The 22889-nt window shown below is 46.5% G+C and overlaps 1 long non-coding RNA gene across 2 annotated transcripts in view; it reads left to right on the forward strand.

The window, feature by feature from the left end:
- Positions 1–1624: 1624 nt before the first annotated feature.
- Positions 1625–22889, forward strand: part of LOC148134757 (uncharacterized) — a 723506-nt gene continuing 702241 nt past the window's right edge. For both annotated transcript variants that reach the window (XR_015755644.1, XR_015755645.1), the window contains exons 1-3: positions 1625–1808; positions 11257–11379; positions 21083–21205. This is a non-coding gene — a long non-coding RNA (uncharacterized LOC148134757). The remainder of the gene's footprint in view (positions 1809–11256; positions 11380–21082; positions 21206–22889) is intronic.

Below are 22889 nucleotides of genomic sequence, written 5' to 3' on the forward strand. Positions count from 1 at the left end.
GAAGGGGTACAGGGACCACAGGTTCAAGTTGCGAGTGACCGAGGAAGGGAGCAGTTTAAAAGAGATGTGAGAGACAAGTTTTTCACAGAAAGGCTGCTGAGTGCCTGCAATGTGCTGCCAGAGGAAGTGGTGGAAACAGACACGACAGCAGCTTTCAAGAAATACCTGGACTAATACATGAATGGGAAGGCAAGAGAGGAATAGGAATCCTGTAAGTGAAGACAGTTTTAGAAAGTAAGGATAAAATGATTTGTCACAGGCTTGGCGGGCCGAACGGCCTGTCGCTGTGCTGCGTTGTTCTTAGTTCTCTTCCTCTCTGTGTTCTAAGATCCAAGACGTGAGCAAGCTGCAGCTCCACGAGTTTGTTCCCACACCCTTTCCACAGAGCGAGTGTCAATACCCCTTCCACAGGAGGAGAGAGAGGGAGAGCTATTTGAGACTGTGAAACAGCAGTAATTTTAGTTTCTGGCATTACAGCAAATAATCAAGACTTGACCAGCATTGCAGAGTAGAAAGGAATCATGATTTAGCTACTGCTACATTGCTCTATATGGGACCTTGCTGTGCATCAATTGTCATCATGCCATCTTTGCACGCAGTGAGATTTCTCATCAGCCAACTCCTAGGTTTGGAAAGCTTTCAAAAACGTCTGGCCTGAAAATCAACTTTCGGCTGACATATTTTATGTTTGATGTTGGTGAGAGAGACAATCCCTGGGATCTTGCTCTGCCATCTCTAAAAAAAAAAATTCCCTGACTTTTAATTGATCCCGTTTCTTTTATCCCAGGGAATTATTATTCGCTTGGAAAATCCAAAGAGAGAGTGAGAGAGTTTGGGCAAGGTGAACATTGAAAAGGGCATCCGCCAAGAGGAGAACACAATCCTGAGGCCTATTCCACAGGCCGCACTCCGTGGGGCCCCACTTCAGTTGTGTCCCTTTATTTTCCCAAAGACTGGTTTCATCTGTTGGACCCTAGTTTTTTTAACAGTCCTCTGGTTAATTGGGTCCTGTCAGATTATGGGCCTATCATTTTAAAACAGGTTTGAAGCCTGGGGTTAAAGTAACCAAGGTCTTCAGATGTGACACAAAGCTTTTAACTCCCACGTCCCCACCCACAGCGAGTGTCTGAATGACAGAACTTCCCAAAGAGGAAAGTAAAATCCGAAATGTCAAACTGTCTCTTAAAGACTTGTTATAATGTCAGAGTAATAATGTGTGAATGTTCACATTGAGAGTGAGAGAGAGACTTGTAAATGGGAGAGAGGCAGGAGAAAGACAGGCAGGGTGGGTGGGAGAGAGAGACATTTGAGATTGTGAAGTAGCAGTTATGTCAATGCCTGTAGTTGCAACAAATACTGAACATTTAAGCAGCCCCCATCAGAAATATGGAACTAATCTTGCTGCTGACAGGTTTCTGCCTGTGAGATCATGCTGTGCTCTGACAGCCTGCGGCAATGCGATCGAAGCAACGAGCGTTTCAATAAACCAACAGCTTTAATGCTGCCAGGTGGGTCTATAATTGAAATCCATGAACTTTTTCCCAATTTGATCGTACTCGGGTTTGCTGAGAAATGTTTTGTGTGAAGGAATAACCTCTTGCTGTATAATGTGTTTGAAAACCAAGCCGCCTCTCCAGTTCCAATAACCTTTTTCTCTCCCACTCTATCCGTCCACCCCTTGCAGGAATTCCTATTTTGAAACGACGACACGACAAGAAATCCTTCCCTTGCATAGACCTTTCCTTCAGAGGGGAGTGGCGGACATCAGCCTGAGGCCTATTCGACAGGCTGCACCCCATGGGGCCCGTGTGAGTTGTGTCTATTTTTTAGCCTGACGTTTGATTTCCTCTGGGATGCCCTCGATTTTTAAAGGTCTCTGGCTAACTGAGATTGATTGTGGCTCTGTCATTTTAATGCAAGTTTGAAGCCTGTGGTGAAAATAAACAGGGCCTTGGGATTTGACACAAGCATGTTAAGTATCTGACACACAGAACTCCAAAAAGAGGAAATTAAAACCCTGAATGTGAAACTCTCCTTAAAAATTTGGTATAATGTCAGAGTAATGTGAGGTGTGTGGGGCAGGATGGACGAGACAGGATAAAGACAGAGTGAAAGAGCGCGGGGGAGAGAGAGAGCGTTACAGCTGGCAGTCACACTGACATCAGGAAAATCCCAGAGGGAACCTCAGCAAATATCCCCACGGTCCGGCCAGTTCTTCGAGGCTACTGAGGGTCATTGTTTAATGTTTTCAAACTGCACAGCTAACCTTTAGAAAGCATACAAATGCTTAAACTGTTTAAAAGGAAAGGAGGAATGATCAAGCTGTTCTGTGCTAGAGTGAACATGACAATGTTCCCTGAGATCGAACGAAGTTGAAGTTCTGACATTAATGTCTCAACAGGACAGGCAGCTCTCTGGGAGGGGATTGAGAGACATTGCAATGTGTCTGACACTCTGGGGTGGAGACAGTAAACCCCTCAGGGACTTAAAATCTGCAGAAGAATATGTCAAATTAATTCTCATGTTTTTTCTCTATCTGTCGAGAGATCGAGCAGCTCCTACTGTCTGGTAGAGATTGTCTGTGGTGGGGGGTGTTCCGGGGTTGGGGGGAGAGAAAGCGGGACAGACAGATTGATGTACATGTGTGTGTCGAGAGAGAGGGATAGACAGAGATAGATTATTTGGTATCTGCAGCAACAGTTGACACTGAAACAGCTTCACACAGGAGAAAAGAATTAGATTCTCGGGCCGGCTGCTGCTGTAGTGCTGGGCTGGGAACAATGTCAGCTGAGTTGTATCTTTGAGTAAAGTGCACATTATCGCTGATCTTATGAGGGAAGGATATGCTTCAGTGGAGAGATCAACATAAAAGTAGTTCTTCAGGTGAAGTACCCGTTTCTGACAGTAGCATTGGACACAAAACCCTGTTTACCTCATTAAAAAAAGAGCAGAGTTTATTTAATTAAACATACGCACATTGAATTGTTGGATGATGAATAAATGTCTCGCCACGAGGACAGTCTGGAAGCATCCACGGGAATGTAGTCATCAAATGGGTCCGAAGCAAAGCGATATGCAAATGGAATCAAATTGTATTTGCACTTTGCATTTACCACTGTTGACCTAAGAGATGGGTGAATGTGCTGTGGTTCGTTTGGCCATGAGATTGTTTTGCAAGTCGTACTAAGTTGGAGGAAGGCAAATTTTGACGGTGTTTGCCAAGAACATTCAATATCGGATTGGAAGCAGATACTCGCATTTAAAGGAACAGCCGTCAAAAATGAGATAATCAGAGTACAGAAGTAAGGTGGAATACAGGGCGGGTAGATGTAAGGTGGAGTAAACATTCACATTAGACACCCTGGACTAAAACCCTCTGAAATTGGGTCATGAGATGGGGAATTCATATTTAAACTAAGAGTCAGTGAGCTCTCTGGCTGAGACAGACGAGGCAATATGCAAGCTCAGGGGCAGCAGTCTGGAACAGGGGTAAGATAAAGGAAGGCCCCCACAAATGCCTCAGCTAAAAAACAGTGAAGGAGCAAGTGAGGGCTGCAGAAGCTGGCGATCTGAGTGGAAAAGTGTGGCGCTGGAAAAGCACAGCAAGTCAGGCAACATCCGAGAAGCAGGAGAGTCAGCATTTCGGCCATCAGTCCATCATCAGGAATGTGGGGCGGGGGGAAGGGAACTGAAAGATAAACTGGGGGTTAGTTGATGGTGGGGCATGGGGGAAGAGAGCTGGGAAGGTGATGGGTAAATGCAGGTGGGGAGAGGGTGATAGGTCGGAGGGGAGTGTGGAGCAGATTGTTGGGCAGGAAGATGGACAGATAGGACATATCACGTGGGCGTTGCTGAATTGGGGGTTTGTTTCTGGGATGAGGTGGGGGTAGGGGAGATGAGGAAACTGGTGAAGTTGATGTTAATTTCGCGTGGTCGGAGGGTCCCAAGGTGGAAGATGATGCGTTCCTCCTTCAGGTATTGGGTGGCTTGGACTTGGCGTGGTGGCGTCCCAGCTCTTGCATGTCTTTGGGACTGTCAGAGTGGGAGTTGAAGTGTTCAGCCACAGGGTTTGTTTGGTGCCTATGTCCCAGAAATGTTTCCTGAAACAATCCACAAGACGGTGTCCTGTCTCCAAATGTAGAAGAGACCATTTCGTGTGCAACCGACACAATAGATGAGGTGTTAGGATGCACAGAGAAATTTTTGCCAGATGTGGAAGGATCCTTGGGGCCTTTGTCAGAGGAAAAGGGGGAGGTGTGGATGCAGGTTTTACACAGCTTGCTGCGATAAGGAAGGTGTCGAAGTGGAGGGTGGTTTGGTGGGGTGTGTGGGACTGACCAGGCAATTACTTTTGGAATACTTTCTGTGGACTGCTTCCACATTCACTCCGTGACTCGCTGGTGAGGTCCACGCACCCCCCACCAACCGACCCGTCACTCCCTGCACCTTCACCTGCCACCGCATGAAGTGTAAAACCTGCATTCAAACACCTTCCTGCTCACCCCTGTCCAAGGCCCCAAAGGATCCTTCCACATCTGGCAACTATTTTTTTGTGCTTTCAAACACCTCATCTACTGTGCCTTTTGCTCTTGGTGGTGTCTCCTCCACATTGGGGATACAGGACGACAAGCGATTCGAGATAGGCAATATGGCTTTGAGCATTCGAATTCGTGTCTAAATGACTTGATGTTTTGAAGAGGTTTGATGAGAAGGCGTTTGGTATGCATTTCATCATTGGACAGAGTATTAAGCATAGGAGTTGGGAGAGTATATTGCAACTGTACAGGACATTGGTTAGGCCGCTCTTGGCATATTATGTGCAATTCTGGTCTCCCCTCTATTGGAAGGATGTTGAGAAACTTGAAAGGGTTCAGAACAGATTTGCTAGCATGGTGCCAGGGTTGGAGGATTTGAGCTGCAGGGAGATGCTGAATAGTCTGCTGCTGTTTTCACTGGTGTGTCAGAGGCTGAGGGGTGACCGTGTAGAATTTTATAAAATCATGATGAGAATGAATAGGATAAATAGACAAGGTATTTTCCCTGGGGTGGGGGAGCCCGGAACGAGAGGGGATAGGTTTATGGTGAGAGGAGAAAGATATAAAAGTGACCGAAGGGGCAACGTTTTTCTCGCAAAGGGTGGTGTGTGTATGGAATGAGGGGCCAGAGTAAGTGGTGGATGCTGTTAAATTACAGCATTTGAAAGGCATCTGGATGGGAACATGAATAGGAGTCGTTTGGAGGGATATGGGCCGGATGCTGGCAGGTGGGACTCGATTGGGTTGGGATATTTGGCCGGGATGGACGGGTTGGACCGAAGAGTCTGTTTCCATGCTGTACATCTCTATGACTCTGTGAAAGCAGAGTGGTGGACGTGATCTATATGGACTTCAGTGAGGCACTTGAAAAGGTTCCTCATGGTAAATTGTTTAGCAAATTAAGACCATGTGCAATATCGGGAGAACTAGCCATTTCACTGTAGAATTGGCTCAAAGGGAGAAGACAGAGGGTTGTGGTAGATGGTTATTTTTCTGTCTGGAGGACTATGACCAGCGGTGTCGCACAATGATTGGTGCTGGGTCCACAGTGTTCTGTCAGTTACATAAATGACTTGGATGTGAATATAAGAGGCATAGTTTCTAACTGGAAGATGGTAACAAAGTTGGAGGTGCAGCCGACAGCGAAGAAGCTAACCTCAGAGTACAACAGGATCTTCATCAGATGGGCCACTGAGCTGAGGAATGGCAGATGGATTTTAATTTAGATAAATGCGAAGTGCTGCATTTCGGGAGGGCAAATTAGGGCAGGACTTGTACACTGTATGGAGTGGTCCTATGGTGTGTTGCTGAACAAAGGGAGTTTGGAGTGCAGGTTCACAGTTACTTCACAGTGGAGTTGCAGGTAGACAGGAAAGTGAAGAAGGCATTTGGCATACTTTCCTGTCTTGGTCAGAACATTGAGTATAGGAGTTGGATGGTAATGCTTTGGCTGCGCAGGACATTGGTTAGGCCACGTTTAGAATGCTGTGTTCACTTCTGGTCTTCCTGATGTAGGAACGATGCTGTGAAATTTGAAAGTGTTCTGAAAAGATTTATAAGGATGTTGCCAGTGTTGGAGGGTTTGAGCTGTAGGGAGAGGCTGAATTGACTGGGGCTATTTCCCCTGGAGCATCGGAGGCTGAGGGGTAACCTTACAGAAGTTTTTAAAATTAAGAGGGGTATGGAGAGGGTGAAGAGCTATAGTCTTTTCCCCTGTTTGGGGGATTCCAGAACTGGAGGGCATAGGTTTAAGGAGAGGGGAAAGATTTGGAAGAGATCTACTGGGTAAAATGTTCACGCAGATTCTGGTGTGTGTATGAAATGCGCTGACAGGGGAATTGGTGGACGTGTGTCCTGTTACTTTTAAAAGGCACCAGAATGGATATTTCAATAGGAAGAGATTGGAAGGAAATGGGGGAAATGCGAGCAAATGGAACTGGATTAATTGAGGATATTTGGTCTTAATAGACGAGTGGGACCGAAGGGTACTGATCAGCCCCATGATTCTGTGAGACTATTTGGAATGTTGCATGGCAACGTGGCCAGTCGCATCCTTCCCAACACCGGGAACTGGTAGAATCTCAGTACGCAGTGACAATTGGTGTTTGTGTACTGAGGGTCTATGCACAGCTTGATGCAGCTCAACACAAAGGGGGTGGGGGGAACATCAGTTTGAGGGCATAATCGCATTCTACATTCGCTTGGCGCCTGCCCCATCCATTGTGCCGTCGCCACGTTGTGACCACTTCTGAAAACCCAAAACTTGATTCTGCACCAATTCACACGCAGCCGCCCTCACACGCTCCTGAACACTTTCCCCAATTCGAGACACTCCACCCCACCCCACCCCCACCCAGAGGACGACCGGTGGAATGATAATAAGAATACATCCTGCAGTTAGAAACCAGATGCTCTCGAGTTTGAGACACTGTTACCGCTACCTTTGTGTGTCACTATATCTGTCTTTCTGTTCCTGTCTCTGTTTCTCTTTCCCCGACCCCCACACCCTACCTCTCTCTTTAGTGGGTGTTAGTGGATCGTTCTGGAGGCTTATAAACAGTGGTGTCCCACAAGGATCGGTGCTGGGCCAACTGTGTTTTCTCAGTTACATAAATTACTTGGATGTGAACATAGGAGGCACAGTACCTAAGTGGCAGATTTCACAAAAATTGGAGGTGCAGTGGATAGCGAAGAAGCTTCCCTAGAGTTAGGGGGGATATGGGTGAAATGCAAGCAAATGGGACTGTCTTCATTGAGGATACTTGGTCTTAATGGTGAGTTGGACCGAAGGGTCTGTTTCCGTCCTGAACACCCACATGACTCTGACTCTATTTGGAGCGTTGCAAGGCAACGAGGCCAATCCCATCCTTCCCAGCATCGGGGACAGGTAGAACCATCACTACGGAGTGACACTTGGTATTTGTGTGCACACAGTTTGATGCAGCCGCAGACAAAGAGGCCATCAGTGAGAGGGCAGTGTTGGGTATGTTCATCCCCCCCTTATCTACGGTTTTGTACTTGGACTCCCTGCAGACACAGGCTATCTTAGGCTGCCGGATGAAGTGGAAGTTGCCTCGGGTGACTGAAACAGTGCAGTTTTGGGTGATGGGCCAGATCAGCGCCATGCCCAAGAACAGAGAGTGCATCACACCTGGTATCCAGGTTTTTACCCATAAATGGGGAGGGAGTGGTGCTCCTAAAAGACCAGTGTCTGCTTCACTTTGGCCGTGCACTCCTCGCTATATTTTATGCACACATCAACCCCTCCGAGCTATATTCCCAGTACCTTTAGGTAATCTGTCCTGCTTGTTTAGGGAATGAAGGATCAGTCAGCTGAGTTCCCACAGAACATGGCCTCACTCTTGCCTCAATTTCCCTTGGTTCCCAAAGCCAGTTGGAACTGATCCCAAATGGTCATGAGCCTGAGCACTGACAGCGGGTCCCAGCGGAAAATGGTGACAAAATCCTTGTACGGGGAGGCGTTGACCTGCAGGCCTCTACTGACTGGAATAGTTACCCTTCTCAGGATCACATCCATCCTGATGGACTCAGCAAAGGTCTCTATACAACACACAAACACGCCGGTGAAAGTGGGCAGCCCTGCCTCACCTTGGATCTGACGGGGAAGCTTCCAGATCCCACCCGTTTATTGAGACTGCGCGAACGATGTTGTTGTGGAGCAGTCGGATCCAGTTGCTGACTCCGTCCCCAAAGCCAATTTTGGAGAGTAGGTCCCACATGGAGGTGTGTGTGATATTCTGTCAAAAGCCTTCTCCTGGCCCAGGCTAATGAGGCAGGTGTCCACCCCTGACCTGTATGTAGGTGATCATATCCTTCAGGAGTACAAGGCGCTCAGAGAGATTGTCCTGCCCAGTACAACACAGATTTGGTTGGAATGGATCACCGATCCCAGAGCAGACCAGACTCAGTTGGTGATGACCTTAAGACAGTATTTTGTAGTCTACACGCAGCAATGATATTGGCTTCAATTTCTAATTTCCTCCCTCCTCCCCCTTCCGCTTGTGGATGAGCGTGATGATACCTTTCTGATGGATTTGCTCATGGTTCCTGCCAGAAACAAACTGTCATACACCTCCTGCAGGTCCTGGCCAGTCAAATACCACCGAGCCGAATACATCTCGATAGAAAGTATGGTTTTGTGTAGAAGACGCCATGCCTCGGTTAATGAATTAAGTTGATTGAGGACATGACGAAGATGACTGGTGACAGAAAAGTCGACGATATTGACTTCAGTCTTCCTCATGACAGACTGGTACAAAAGCTTGATATCAGGGGTGAGATGGCAAGATGTATACAGAACTGGGGTAGTAGGAAGACTGAGGGGGCAGTGAATGGATGGTTTAAGGAATGGAGAGTTGTGATTATTGGTGTTCTGCAGGGATCAGTGCTGGGAGCTCTGCTGTTTATGGTAGATTTAGAGGAAATCGTGGTTGGTTATTTAATAGGTTTGCATATGATTGTGGAATTGCAGATAGTGAAGAAGATTGTCAGAGGATACAGAAGTTCGAGTTTAATCCGGAAAAATGGGAGTTGATCCATTTTCAAAGGTCAAGTGTAGATTTAATAGTGAATGGTAGAACCCTTAGGAGTATTAACATGCAGAGCGCTGTGTGTGTGCAGGTTTACAGATCATTGAAGGTGGCAGCTCAGGCCTTTAAGGTAGTGAAAAAGGCCTATGGCATGCTTGCCTTCACTGGAAGGGGCATTGAGGATATGGATAGATGAGTTACGCTGGAGCATCATAGAACTTTAGTGAGGCCACACTTGCGATACTGTGTGCAGTTCTGGTTCACAGAAGGATGTGAATGCTTTGGAGCGGGTACAGAAAACGTTTACCCGCATGTTGCCTGGTATGGGGGAAGTTTAGCTGTGAAGAATCTTTGGATAGACTGGGGCTGTTCTCAATAGAATGCAGGAGGTTGAGGGAGCTGATCGATGTTTATAAGATTTTTACTGGCGTGGACAGAGTGGACAGTAAGAGGCTTTTTTTCCCAGGGTTGAAGGGGTACAGGGGCGACAGGTCCAAGGTGCGAGTGACGGAGGAAGGGAGCAGTTTAAAAGAGATGTGAAAGACACGTTTTTCACAGAAAGGCTGCTGAGTGCCTGCAATGTGCTGCCAGAGGAAGTGGTGGAAACAGACACGACAGCAGCTTTCAAGAAACACCTGGACGAATACATGAATAGGAAGGGAAGAGAGGAATAGGTATCCTGTAAGTGAAGACAGTTTTGGAAAGTAAGGACAAAATGACTTGGCGCAGGCTTGGCGGGCCGAACGGCCTGTCACTGTGCTGCGTTGTTCTTAGTTCTCTTCTTCTCTGTGTTCTAAGATCCAAGACCTGAGCAAGCTGCAGCTCCACGAGATTGTTCCCATACATATTCCACAGAGCGTGTGTCAATACCCCTTCCACAGGAGGAGAGAGAGGGGGAGCTATTTGAGATGGTGAAACAGCAGTAATTTCAGTTGCTGGCATTACAGCAAATAATCAAGACTTGACCAGCATTGCAGAGTAGAAAGGAATCACGATTTAGCTACTGCTGCATTCCTCTACATGGGATCTTGCTGTGCATCAATTGTCATCATTGCATCTTTGCTCGCAGTGAGTTTTGTCATCAGCCAACTCCTCATTTTGGAAAGGTTTCAAAAAAGTCTGCCCTGAAAAACAACTTCTAGCTGACATGTTTAATGCTTAGATGTTGGTGAGAGAGAGAGAGAGAGAGAGAGAGACAATCCCTGGGATCTTGCTGTGCCACCTCTAAAAATATTTTCCCTGTCTTTTAATTGATCCCGTTTCTTTTATCCCAGGGAATTTTATTCGCTTGGAAAATCCAAAGAGAGAGAGAGAGAGTTTTGGCAAGGTGAACTTTAAAAAGAGCATCCTCCAAGAGGAGAACACAATCCTGAGGCCTATTCCACAGGCCGCACTCCTTGGGGTCCCCACTTCAGTTGTGTCCCTTTATTTTCCCAAAGACTGGTTTCATCTGTTGGACCCTAGTTTTTTAACAGTCCTCTGGTTAATTGGGTCCTGTCAGATTATGGGCCTGTCATTTTAAAACAGGTTTGAAGCCTGGGGTTAAAGTAACCAAGGTCTTCAAATTTGACACAAAGTTGTTAACCCCCAAGTCCCCACACACAGCGAGTGTCTGACTGACAGAACTTCCCAAAGAAGGAAAGTAAAATCCTAAATGTCAAACTGTCTCTTAAAGATTGTTATAATGTCAGAGTAATAATGTGCGAATCTTTACATTGAGAGTGAGAGAGAGACTTGTAAATGGGAGAGAGGCAGGAGAAAGACAGAGAAGGTGGGTGTGAGGGAGAGACATTTGAGATTGTGAAGTCGCAGTTTTGTCAGTGCCTGTAGTTGCAACAAATATTGAACATTTAAGCAGCCCCCATCAGAAATATCGAGCTGATCTTGCTGCTGACATGTTTCTGCCTGTGAGATCTTGCTGTGCTCTGACAGCCTGCGGCAATGCGATCGAAGCAACGAGCGTTTCAATTAACCAATAGATTGAATGCTGCCCGGTGGGTCTATAATTGAAATCCCTGATCTTTTTTTCCCAATTTGATCGTAATTGGGTTTGCTGAGAAATGTTTTGTGTGAAGGAAAACCTTTTGCTGTGTAATATGTTTGAAAACCAAGCCGCCTTTCCAGTTCCAGTAACCTTTTTCACTCCCTCTCTCTCCACACACCCCTTGCAGGAATTGTTATTTGAAACTATGACAGTACAAGAAATCCTTCCCTTGGATAGACCTATGCTCCAGAGGGGAGTGGCGGACATCAGCCTGAGGTCTATTCGACAGGCTGCATCCCATGGGGCCCGTGTGAGTTGTGTCTATTTGTTAGCCTGAGGTTGATTTCCTCTGGGATGCCCTCGATGTTTAAAGGTCTCTGGTTAACTGAGATTGATTGTGGCTCTGTCATTTTAATGCAAGTTTGAAGCCTGTGGTGAAAATAATCAGGGCCTTGGGATTTGACACAAGCATGTTAAGTGTCTGACACACAGAACTCCAAAAAGAGGAAATTAAAACCCTGAATGTGAAACTCTCCTTAAAAACTTGGTATAATGTCAGAGTAATGTGTGGTGTGTGGGGCAGTATGGACGAGACAGGATAAAGACAGAGTGAAAGAGCACGTGGGAGAGAGAGAGCGTTACAGCTGGCAGTCACACTGACATCAGGAAAATCCCAGAGGGACCCTCAACAAATATCCCCACGGTCCGGCCAGTTCTTCGAGGCTACTGAGGGGTCATTGTTTAATGTTTTCAAATTGCGCAACTCACCTTCAGAAAGCATACAAATGCTTAAAATGTTTAAATGGAAAGGAGGAATGATCAAGTTTTTCTGTGCTAGAGTTAACATGACAATATTCACTGAGATCGAACGAAGTTGAAGTTCTGACATTAATGTCTCAACAGGACAGGCAACTCTCTTGGAGGGGATTGAGAGACATTGCAAAGTGTCTGACACTCTGGGGTGGAGACAGTAAACACCTCAGGGACAATAAATCTGCAGAAGAATATGTCAAATTAATTCTCATGTTATTTCTCTCTCTGTCGAGAGATAGAGCAGCTCCATCTGTCTGGTAGAGATTGTCTGTGGTGGGGGGTGTTCCGGGTTTGGGGGGAGAGAGAGAGGGACAGACAGATTGATGTACATGTGTGTGTCGAGAGAGAGGGATAGACAGAGAGAGATTATTTGGTATCTGCAGCAACAGTTGACACTGAAACAGCTTCACACAGGAGAAAGGGATTAGATTCTCGGGCCGGCTGCTGCTGTAGTGCTGGGCTGGGAACAATGTCAGCTAGGTTGTGTTTTTGAGTAAAGTGCACACGATCGCTGATCTTATGAGGGAAGGATATGCTTCCAGTGGAGAGATCAACATAAAAGTAGTTCTTCTGACAGTAGCATTGGACACAAAACCCTGTTTACCTCATTAAAAAAAGAGCAGAGTTTATTTAATTAAACATACGCACATTGAATTGTTGGATGCTGAATAAAGATCTCGCCACGACGAGAGTCTGGAAGCATCCACGAGAATGTAGTCATCAAATGGGTCCGAAGCAAAGCGACATGCAAATGCAATCAAATTTAATTTGCGTTTTGCATTTACCCCTGTTGACCTAAGAGATGTGTGAATGTGCTGTGGTTCGTTTGGCCATGAGATTGTTTTGCAAGTTGTACTAAATTGGAGGATGGAAAATTTTGACGGTACTTGCCAAGAACATTTAATAGCTGATTGGCAGCAGATACCAGCAGGTAAAGGAACAGCTAAAAAATGGGAAGCCGTCAAAAATGAGATAATCAGAGTACAGAAGTAAGGTGGAATACAGGGCGGGTAGATGTAAGGTGGAGTAAACATTCACATTAGACACCCTGGACAAAAACCCTCTGAACTTGGATCATGAGATGGGGAATTCATATTTAAACTAAGAGTCAGTGAGCTCTCTGGCTGAGACAGAGGAGGCAATATGCAAGCTCAGGGGCAGCAGTCTGGAACAGGGGTAAGATAAAGGAAGGCCCCCACAAATGCCTCAGATAAAAGACAGAGAGGAGCAAGTGAGGGCTGCAGAAGCTGGCGATCTGAGTGGAAAAGTGTGGCGCTGGAAAAGCACAGCAAGTCAGGCAACATCCGAGAAGCAGAAGAGTCAGCATTTCGGCCATCCGCCCATCATCAGGAATCTGGGACGGGGGGAAGGGAACTGAAAGATAAACTGGGGGTTAGTTGGTGGTGGGGCTGGGGGGAAGAGAGCTGGGAAGGTGATGGGTAAATGCAGGTGGGGAGAGGGTAATAGGTCGGAGGGGAGTGTGGAGCAGATTGTTGGGAAGGAAGATGGACAGATAGGACATGTCACGTGAGTGTTGCTGAATTGGAGGTTTGTTTCTGGGATGAGGTGGGGGTAGGGGAGATAGGAACCTGGTGAAGTCGATGTTAATTTCGCGTGGTCGGAGGCTCCCAAGGTGGAAGATGAGGCGTTCCTCCTTCAGGCATCGGGTGGCTTGGACTTGGCAGTGGTGGTGTCCCAGTTCTTGCATGTCGTTGGGACTGTCAGTTTGGGAGTTGAAGTGTTCAGCCACAGGGTAGTGGGGTTTGTTTGGTGCCCGTGTCCCAGAGATGTTTCCTGAAACAATCCACAAGACGGTGTCCTGTCTCCAAATGTAGAAGAGACCATTTCGTGTGCAACCGACACAAGAGATGAGGTGTTAGGATGCACAGAGAAATATCTGCCAGATGTGGAAGGATCCTTGGGGTCTTTGGCAGAGGAAATGGGGGAGGTGTGGATGCAGGTTTTACACAGCTTGCTGCGATAAGGGAAGGTGTCGAAGTGGAGGGTGGTTTTGTGAGGTGTGTGGAACTAACCAGGCAATTACTTTTGGAATACTCTCTGTGGACTGCTTCCACATTCACTCCGTGACTCCCTGGTGAGGTCCACGCCCCTCCACCAACCGACCCGTCACTCCCTGCACCTTCACCTGTCACCGCATGTAGTGTAAAACCTGCATTCAAACACCTTCCTGCTCACCCCTGTCCAAGGCCCCAAAGGATCCTTCCACATCTGGCAACGATTTTTTTGTGCATTCAAACACCTCATCTACTGTACCTTTTGTTCTTGGTGGTGTCTCCTCCACATTGGGGATACAGGACGACAACCAATTCTGGATAGGCAATATGGCTTTGAGCATTCGAATTCGTGTCTAAATGACTTGATGTTTTGAAGAGGTTTGATGAGAAGGCGTTTAGTATGCATTTCATCATTGGACAGAGTATTAAGCATAGGAGTTGGGAGAGTATATTGCAACTGTACAGGACGTTGGTTAGGCCGCTCTTGGCATGTTATGTGCAATTCTGGTCTCCCTTCTATTGGAAGGATGTTGAGAAACGTGAAAGGGTTCAGAACAGATTTACAAGCATGGTGCCAGGGTTGGAGGATTTGAGCGACAGGGAGATGCTGAATAGTCTGCTGCTGTTTTCACTGGTGTGTCAGAGGCTGAGGGGTGACCGTTTTGAATTTTATAAAATCATGATGAGAATGAATAGGATAAATAGACAAGGTATTTTCCCTGGGGTGGGGGAGCCCGGAACGAGAGGGGATAGGTTTATGGTGAGAGGAGAAAGATATAAAAGTGACCGAAGGGGCAACGTTTTTCTCGCAGAGGGTGGTGTGTGTATGGAATGAGCGGCCAGAGTAAGTGGTGGATGCTGTTAAATTACAGCATTTGAAAGGCATCTGGATGGGTACATGAATAGGAGTGGTTTGGAGGGATCTGGGCCGGATGCTGGCAGGTGGGACTCGATTGGGTTGGGATATTTGGCCGGGATGGACGGGTTGGACCGAAGAGTCTGTTTCCATGCTGTACATCTCTATGACTCTGTGAAAGCAGAGTGGTGGACGTGATCTGTATGGACTTCAGTGAGGCACTTGAAAAGGTTCCTCATGGTAAATTGTTTAGCAAATCAAGACCATGTGCAATATCGGGAGAACTAGCCATTTCACTGTAGAATTGGCTCAAAGGGAGAAGACAGAGGGTTTTGGTAGATGGTTATTTTTCTGTCTGGAGGACTATGACCAGCGGTGTCGCACAAGGATTGGTGCTGGGTCCACAGTGTTCTGTCAGTTACATAAATGACTTGGATGTGAATATAAGAGGCATAGTTTCTAACTGGAAGATGGTAACAAAGTTGGAAGTGCAGTTGCGAAGAAGCTAACCTCAGAGTACAACAGGATCTTGATCAGATGGGCCACTCAGCTGAGGAGTGGCAGATGGATTTTAATTTAGATAAATGCGAAGTGCTGCATTTTGGGAGGGCAAATTAGGGCAGGACTTGTACACTTTATGGAGTGGTCCTATGGTGTGTTGCTGAACAAAGGGAGTTTGGAGTGCAGGCTCACAGTTACTTCATAGTGGAGTTGCAGGTAGACAGGAAAGTGAAGAAGGCATTTGGCATACTTTCCAGTCTTGGTCAGAACATTGAGTATAGGAGTTGGAAGGTAATGTTTTGGCTGCGCAGGACATTGGTTAGGCCACGTTTAGAATGCTGTGTTCACTTCTGGTCTTCCTGATGTAGGAACAATGCTGTGAAATTTGAAAGTGTTCTGAAAAGATTTATAAGGATGTTGCCAGTGTTGGAGGGTTTGAGCTGTAGGGAGAGGCTGAATTGACTGGGGCTATTTCCCCTGGAGCATCAGAGGCTGAGGGGTAACCTTACAGAAGTTTTTAAAATTAAGAGGGGTATGGTGAGGGTGAAGAGCGATAGTCTTTTCCCCCGTGTGGGGGATTCCAGAACTGGAGGGCATAGGTTTAAGGAGAGGGGAACGATTTGGAAGAGATCTACTGGGTAAAATGTTCACGCAGATTCTGGTGTGTGTATGAAATGCGCTGCCAGGGAAAATGGTGGACGTGTGTCCTGTTACTTTTAAAAGGCACCTGGATGGATATTTCAAGAGGAAGAGATTGGAAGGAAATGTGGGAAATGCGAGCAAATGGAACTGGATTAATTGAGGATATTTGGTCTTAATAGATGAGTGGGACCGAAGGGTACTGATCAGCCCCATGGTTCTGTGAGACTATTTGGAATGTTGCATGGCAACGTGGCCAGTCGCATCCTTCCCAACACCGGGAACTGGTAGAATCTCAGTACGCAGTGACACTTGGTGTTTGTGTACTGAGGGTCTATGCACAGCTTGATGCAGCTCAACACAAAGGGAGTGGGGGGAACATCAGTTTGAGGGCGATGTTGGGTATAATCGCATTCTACATTCGCTTGGCGCCTGCCCCATCCATTTTGCCGTCGCCACGTTGTGACCACTTCTGAAAACCCAAAACTTGATTCTGCACCAATTCACACGCAGCCGCCCTCACACGCTCCTGAACACTTTCCCCAATTCGAAACACTCCACCCCACCCCACACCCACCCAGAGGACTACCGTTGTAATGATAATAAGAATACATCCTGCAGTTAGAAACCAGAGGCTCTCGAGTTTGAGACACTGTTACCACTACCTTTGTGTGGCACTATATCTGTCTTTCTGTTCCTGTCTCTGTTTCTCTTTCCCTGACCCCCACACCCTACCTCTCTCTTTAGTGGGTGTTAGTGGATCGTTCTGGAGGCTTATAAACAGTGGTGTCCCACAAGGATCGGTGCTGGGCCAACTGTGTTTTCTCAGTTACATAAATTACTTGGATGTGAACATAGGAGGCACAGTACCTAAGTGGCAGATTTCACTAAAATTGGAGGTGCAGTGGATAGCGAAGAAGCTTCCCTAGAGTTAGGGGGGATATGGGTGAAAGCTGAAACTTTATTGCTGGAACAGCACAGCAGGTCAGGCAGCATCTAGGGAACAGAAGATTCGAAGTTTCGGGCACATGCCCTTCTTTAATAGATTTGCATATCATTGTGGAATTGCATGTGCCCGAAACGTCGAATCTTCTGTTCCCTAGATGCTGCCTGACCTGCTGTGCTGTTCCAGCAATAAAGTTTCAGCTTTGATCTCCAGCGTCTGCAGACCTCACTTTCTCCTCGGTATATGGGTGAAATGCAAGCAAATGGGACTGTATTAATTAAGGATACTTGGTCTTAATGGTGAGTTGGACCGAAGGGTCTGTTTAAGTCCTGAACACCCACATGACTTTGACTCTATTTGGAGCTTTGCAAGGCAACGAGGCCAATCCCATCCTTCCCAGCATCGGGGAGAGATAGAACCATCACGACGGAGTGACACTTGGTATTTGTGTGCACACAGTTTGATGCAGCCGCAGACAAAGGGGGACATCAGGGTGAGGGCAGTGTTGGGTATATTCATCCCCCCTTACCTACGGTTTTGTACTTGGATTCCCTGCAGACACAGTCTATCTTAGGCTGCCAGATGAAGTGGAAGTTGCCTCGGGTGACTGAAACAGTGCAATTTTGGGTGATGGGCCAGATCAGCGCCATGCCCAAGAACAGAGAGTGCATCACACCTGGTATCCAGGTTTTTACCCATAAATGGGGAGAGAGTGGTGCTCCTAAAAGACCAGTCTCTGCTTCACTTTGGCCGTGCACTCCTCGCTATATTTTATGCACACATCAACCCCTCCGAGGTATATTTCCAGCACCTTTAGGTAATCTGTCCTGCTTGTTTAGGGAATGAAGGATCAGTCAGCTGAGTTCCCACAGAACATGGCCTCACTCTTGCCTCAATTTCCCTTGGTTCCCAAAGCCAGTTGGAACTGATCCCAAATGGTCATGAGCCTGAGCACTGACAGCGGGTCCCAGCGGAAAATGGTGACAAAATCCTTGTACGGGGAGGCGTTGACCTGCAGGCCTCTACTGCCTGGAATAGTTACCCTTCTCAGGATCACATCCATCCTGATGGACTCAGCAAAGGTCTCTATACAACACACAAACACGCCGGTGAAGGTGGGCAGCCCTGCCTCACCCTGGATCTGACGGGGAAGCTTCCAGATCCCACCCGTTTATTGAGACTGCGCGAACGATGTTGTTGTGGAGCAGTCGGATCCAGTTGCTGACTCCGTCCCCAAAGCCAATTTTGGAGAGTAGGTCCCACATGGAGGTGTGTGTGATATTCTGTCAAAAGCCTTCTCCTGGCCCAGGCTAATGAGGCAGGTGTCCACCCCTGACCTGTATGTAGGTGATCATATCCTTCAGGAGTATAAGGCGCTCAGAGAGATTGTCCTGCCCAGTACAACACAGATTTGGTTGAAATGGTTCACCGGTCCCAGAGAAGACCAGACTCAGTTGGTGATGACCTTAAGACAGTATTTTGTAGTCTACACGCAGCAATGATATTGGCTTCAATTTCTAATTTCCTCCCTCCTCCCCCTTCCGCTTATGGATGAGCGTGATGATACCTTTCTGATGTATTTGCTCATGGTTCCTGCCAGAAACAAACTGTCATACACCTCGTGCAGGTCCTGGCCAGTCAAATACCACCGAGCCGAATACATCTCGATAGAAAACATGGTTTTGTGTAGAAGACGCCATGCCTCGGTTAATGAATTAAGTTGATTGAGGACATGACGAAGATGACTGGTGACAGAAAAGTCGACGACATTGACTTCAGTCTTCCTCATGACAGACTGGTACAAAAGCTTGATATCAGGCGTGAGATGGCAAGATGTATACAGAACTGGGGTAGTAGGAAGACTGAGGGGGCAGTGAATGGATGGTTTAAGGAATGGAGAGTTGTGATTATTGGTGTTCTGCAGGGATCAGTGCTGGGAGCTCTGTTGTTTATGGTAGATTTAGAGGAAATCGTGGTTGGTTATTTAATAGATTTGCATATTATTGTGGAATTGCAGATAGTGAAGAAGATTGTCAGAGGATACAGAAGTTCGAGTTTAATCCGGAAAAATGGGAGTTGATCCATTTTCAAAGGTCAAGTGTAGATTTAATAGTGAATGGTAGAACCCTTAGGAGTATTAACATGCAGAGCGATGTGTGTGTGCAGGTTTACAGATCATTGAAGGTGGCAGCTCAGGCCTTTAAGGTAGTGAAAAAGGCCTATGGCATGCTTGCCTTCACTGGAAGGGGCATTGAGGATATGGATAGATGAGTTACGCTGGAGCATCATAGAACTTTAGTGAGGCCACACTTGCGATACTGTGTGCAGTTCTGGTCACCAGAAGGATGTGAATGCTTTGGAGCGGGTACAGAAAATGTTAACCCGGATGTTGCCTGGTATGGGGGAAGTTTAGCTGTGAAGAATCGTTGGATAGACTGGGGCTGTTCTCAATAGAATGCAGGAGGTTGAGGGAGCTGATCGATGTTTATAAGATTTTTACTGGCGTGGACAGAGTGGACAGTATGAGGCTTTTTTCCCAGGGTTAAAGGGGTACAGGGGCGACAGGTCCAAGGTGCGAGTGACGAAGGAAGGGAGCAGTTTAAAAGAGATGTGAAAGACACGTTTTTCACAGAAAGGCTGCTGAGTGCCTGCAATGTGCTGCCAGAGGAAGTGGTGGAAACAGACACGACAGCAGCTTTCAAGAAACACCTGGACGAATACATGAATAGGAAGAGAAGAGAGGAATAGGAATCCTGTAAGTGAAGACAGTTTTGGAAAGTAAGGACAAAATGACTTGGCGCAGGCTTGGCGGGCCGAACGGCCTGTCACTGTGCTGCGTTGTTCTTAGTTCTCTTCTTCTCTGTGTTCTAAGATCCAAGACCTGAGCAAGCTGCAGCTCCACGAGATTGTTCCCATACATATTCCACAGAGCGTGTGTCAATACCCCTTCCACAGGAGGAGAGAGAGGGGGAGCTATTTGAGATGGTGAAACAGCAGTAATTTCAGTTGCTGGCATTACAGCAAATAATCAAGAATTGACCAGCATTGCAGAGTAGAAAGGAATCATGATTTAGCTACTGCTGCATTCCTCTACATGGGATCTTGCTGTGCATCAATTGTCATCATTGCATCTTTGCTCGCAGTGAGTTTTGTCATCAACCAACTCCTCATTTTGGAAAGGTTTCAAAAAAGTCTGACCTGAAAAACAAGTTCTGGCTGACATGTGTAATGCTTAGATGTTGGTGAGAGAGAGAGAGAGAGAGAGAGAGACAATCCCTGGGATCTTGCTGTGCCACCTCTAAAAATATTTTCCCTGTCTTTTAATTGATCCCGTTTCTTTTATCCCAGGGAATTTTATTCGCTTGGAAAATCCAAAGAGAGAGAGAGAGAGTTTGGGCAAGGTGAACTTTAAAAAGAGCATCCTCCAAGAGGAGAACACAATCCTGAGGCCTATTCCACAGGCCGCACTGCTTGGGGCCCCACTTCAGTTGTGTCCCTTTATTTTCCCAAAGACTGGTTTCATCTGTTGGACCCCAGTTTTTTAACAGTCCTCTGGTTAATTGGGTCCTGTCAGATTATGGGCCTGTCATTTTAAAACAGGTTTGAAGCCTGGGGTTAAAGTAACCAAGGTCTTCAAATTTGACACAAAGTTGTTAACCCCCAAGTCCCCACACACAGCGAGTGTCTGACTGACAGAACTTCCCAAAGAGGAAAGTAAAATCCGAAATGTCAAACTGTCTCTTAAAGATTGTTATAATGTCAGAGTAATAATGTGCGAATCTTTACATTGAGAGTGAGAGAGAGACTTGTAAATGGGAGAGAGGCAGGAGAAAGACAGAGAAGGTGGGTGTGAGGGAGAGACATTTGAGATTGTGAAGTCGCAGTTTTGTCAGTGCCTGTAGTTGTAACAAATATTGAACATTTAAGCAGCCCCCATCAGAAATATCGAGCTGATCTTGCTGCTGACATGTTTCTGCCTGTGTGATCTTGCTGTGCTCTGACAGCCTGCGGCAATGCGATCGAAGCAACGAGCGTTTCAATTAACCAATAGCTTTAATGCTGCACGGTGGGTCTATAATTGAAAACCCTGATCCTTTTTTCCCAATTTGATCGTAATTGGGTTTGCTGAGAAATGTTTTGTGTGAAGGAAAACCTTTTGCTGTGTAATATGTTTGAAAACCAAGCCGCCTTTCCAGTTCCAGTAACCTTTTTCACTCCCTCTCTCTCCACACACCCCTTGCAGGAATTGTTATTTGAAACTATGACAGTACAAGAAATCCTTCCCTTGGATAGACCTATGCTCCAGAGGGGAGTGGCGGACATCAGCCTGAGGCCTATTCGACAGGCTGCATCCCATGGGGCCCGTGTGAGTTGTGTCTATTTGTTAGCCTGAGGTTTGATCTCCTCTGGGATGCCCTCGATGTTTAAAGGTCTCTGGTTAACTGAGATTGATTGTGGCTCTGTCATTTTAATGCAAGTTTGAAGCCTGTGGTGAAAATAATCAGGGCCTTGGGATTTGACACAAGCATGTTAAGTGTCTGACACACAGAACTCCAAAAAGAGGAAATTAAAACCCTGAATGTGAAACTCTCCTTAAAAACTTGGTATAATGTCAGAGTAATGTGTGGTGTGTGGGGCAGTATGGACGAGACAGGATAAAGACAGAGTGAAAAAGCACGTGGGAGAGAGAGAGCGTTACAGCTGGCAGTCACACTGACATCAGGAAAATCCCAGAGGGAAACTCAGCAAATATCCCCATGGTCCGACCAGTTCTTCGAGGCTACTGAGGGGTCATTGTTTAATGTTTTCAAATTGCGCAACTCACCTTCAGAAAGCATAAAAATGCTTAAAATGTTTAAATGGAAAGGAGGAATGATCAAGTTTTTCTGTGCTAGAGTTAACATGACAATATTCACTGAGATCGAACGAAGTTGAAGTTCTGACATTAATGTCTCAACAGGACAGGCAACTCTCTTGGAGGGGATTGAGAGACATTGCAAAGTGTCTGACACTCTGGGGTGGAGACAGTAAACACCTCAGGGACAATAAATCTGCAGAAGCATATGTCAAATTAATTCTCATGTTATTTCTCTCTCTGTCGAGAGATAGAGCTGCTCCCTCTGTCTGGTAGAGATTGTCTGTGGTGGGGGGTGTTCCGGGCTTGGGGGGAGAGAGAAAGGGACAGACAGATTGATGTACATGTGTGTGTCGAGAGAGAGGGATAGACAGAGAGAGATTATTTGGTATCTGCAGCAACAGTTGACACTGAAACAGCTTCACACAGGAGAAAGGAATTAGATTCTCGGGCCGGCTGCTGCTGTAGTGCTGGGCAGGGAACAATGTCAGCTGGGTTATGTTTTTGAGAAGAGTGCACATTATCGCTGATCTTATGAGGGAAGGATATGCTTCCAGTGGAGAGATCAACATAAAAGTAGTTCTTCAGGTGAAGTACTCGCTTCTGACAGTAGCATTGGACACAAAACCCTGTTTACCTCATTAAAAAAAGAGCAGAGTTTATTTAATTAAACATACGCACATTGAATTGTTGGTTGCTGAATAAAGGTCTCGCCACGACGAGAGTCTGGAAGCATCCACGAGAATGTAGTCATCAAATGGGTCCGAAGCAAAGCGACATGCAAATGGAATCATATTGAATTTGCACTTTTCATTTACCCCTGTTGACCTAAGAGATGGGTGAATGTGCTGTGGTTCCTTTGGCCATGAGATCGTTTTGCAAGTTGTACTAAATTGGAGGATGTCAAATTTTGACGGTACTTGCCAAGAACATTTAATAGCTGATTGGCAGCAGATACCGGCAGGTAAAGGAACAGCTAAAAAATGGGAAGCCGTCAAAAATGAGATAATCAGAGTACAGAAGTAAGGTGGAATACAGGGCGGGTAGATGTAAGGTGGAGTAAACATTCACATTAGACACCCTGGACAAAAACCCTCTGAACTTGGATCATGAGATGGGGAATTCATATTTAAACTAAGAGTCAGTGAGCTCTCTGGCTGAGACAGACGAGGCAATATGCAAGCTCAGGGGCAGC

The sequence above is a fragment of the Chiloscyllium plagiosum genome, unplaced genomic scaffold (genome assembly GCF_037043375.1).
Source record: "Chiloscyllium plagiosum isolate Xiang-an unplaced genomic scaffold, Cpla_swu_hap1 HiC_scaffold_52, whole genome shotgun sequence".
NCBI classification, from domain to species: Eukaryota; Metazoa; Chordata; class Chondrichthyes; order Orectolobiformes; family Hemiscylliidae; genus Chiloscyllium; species Chiloscyllium plagiosum.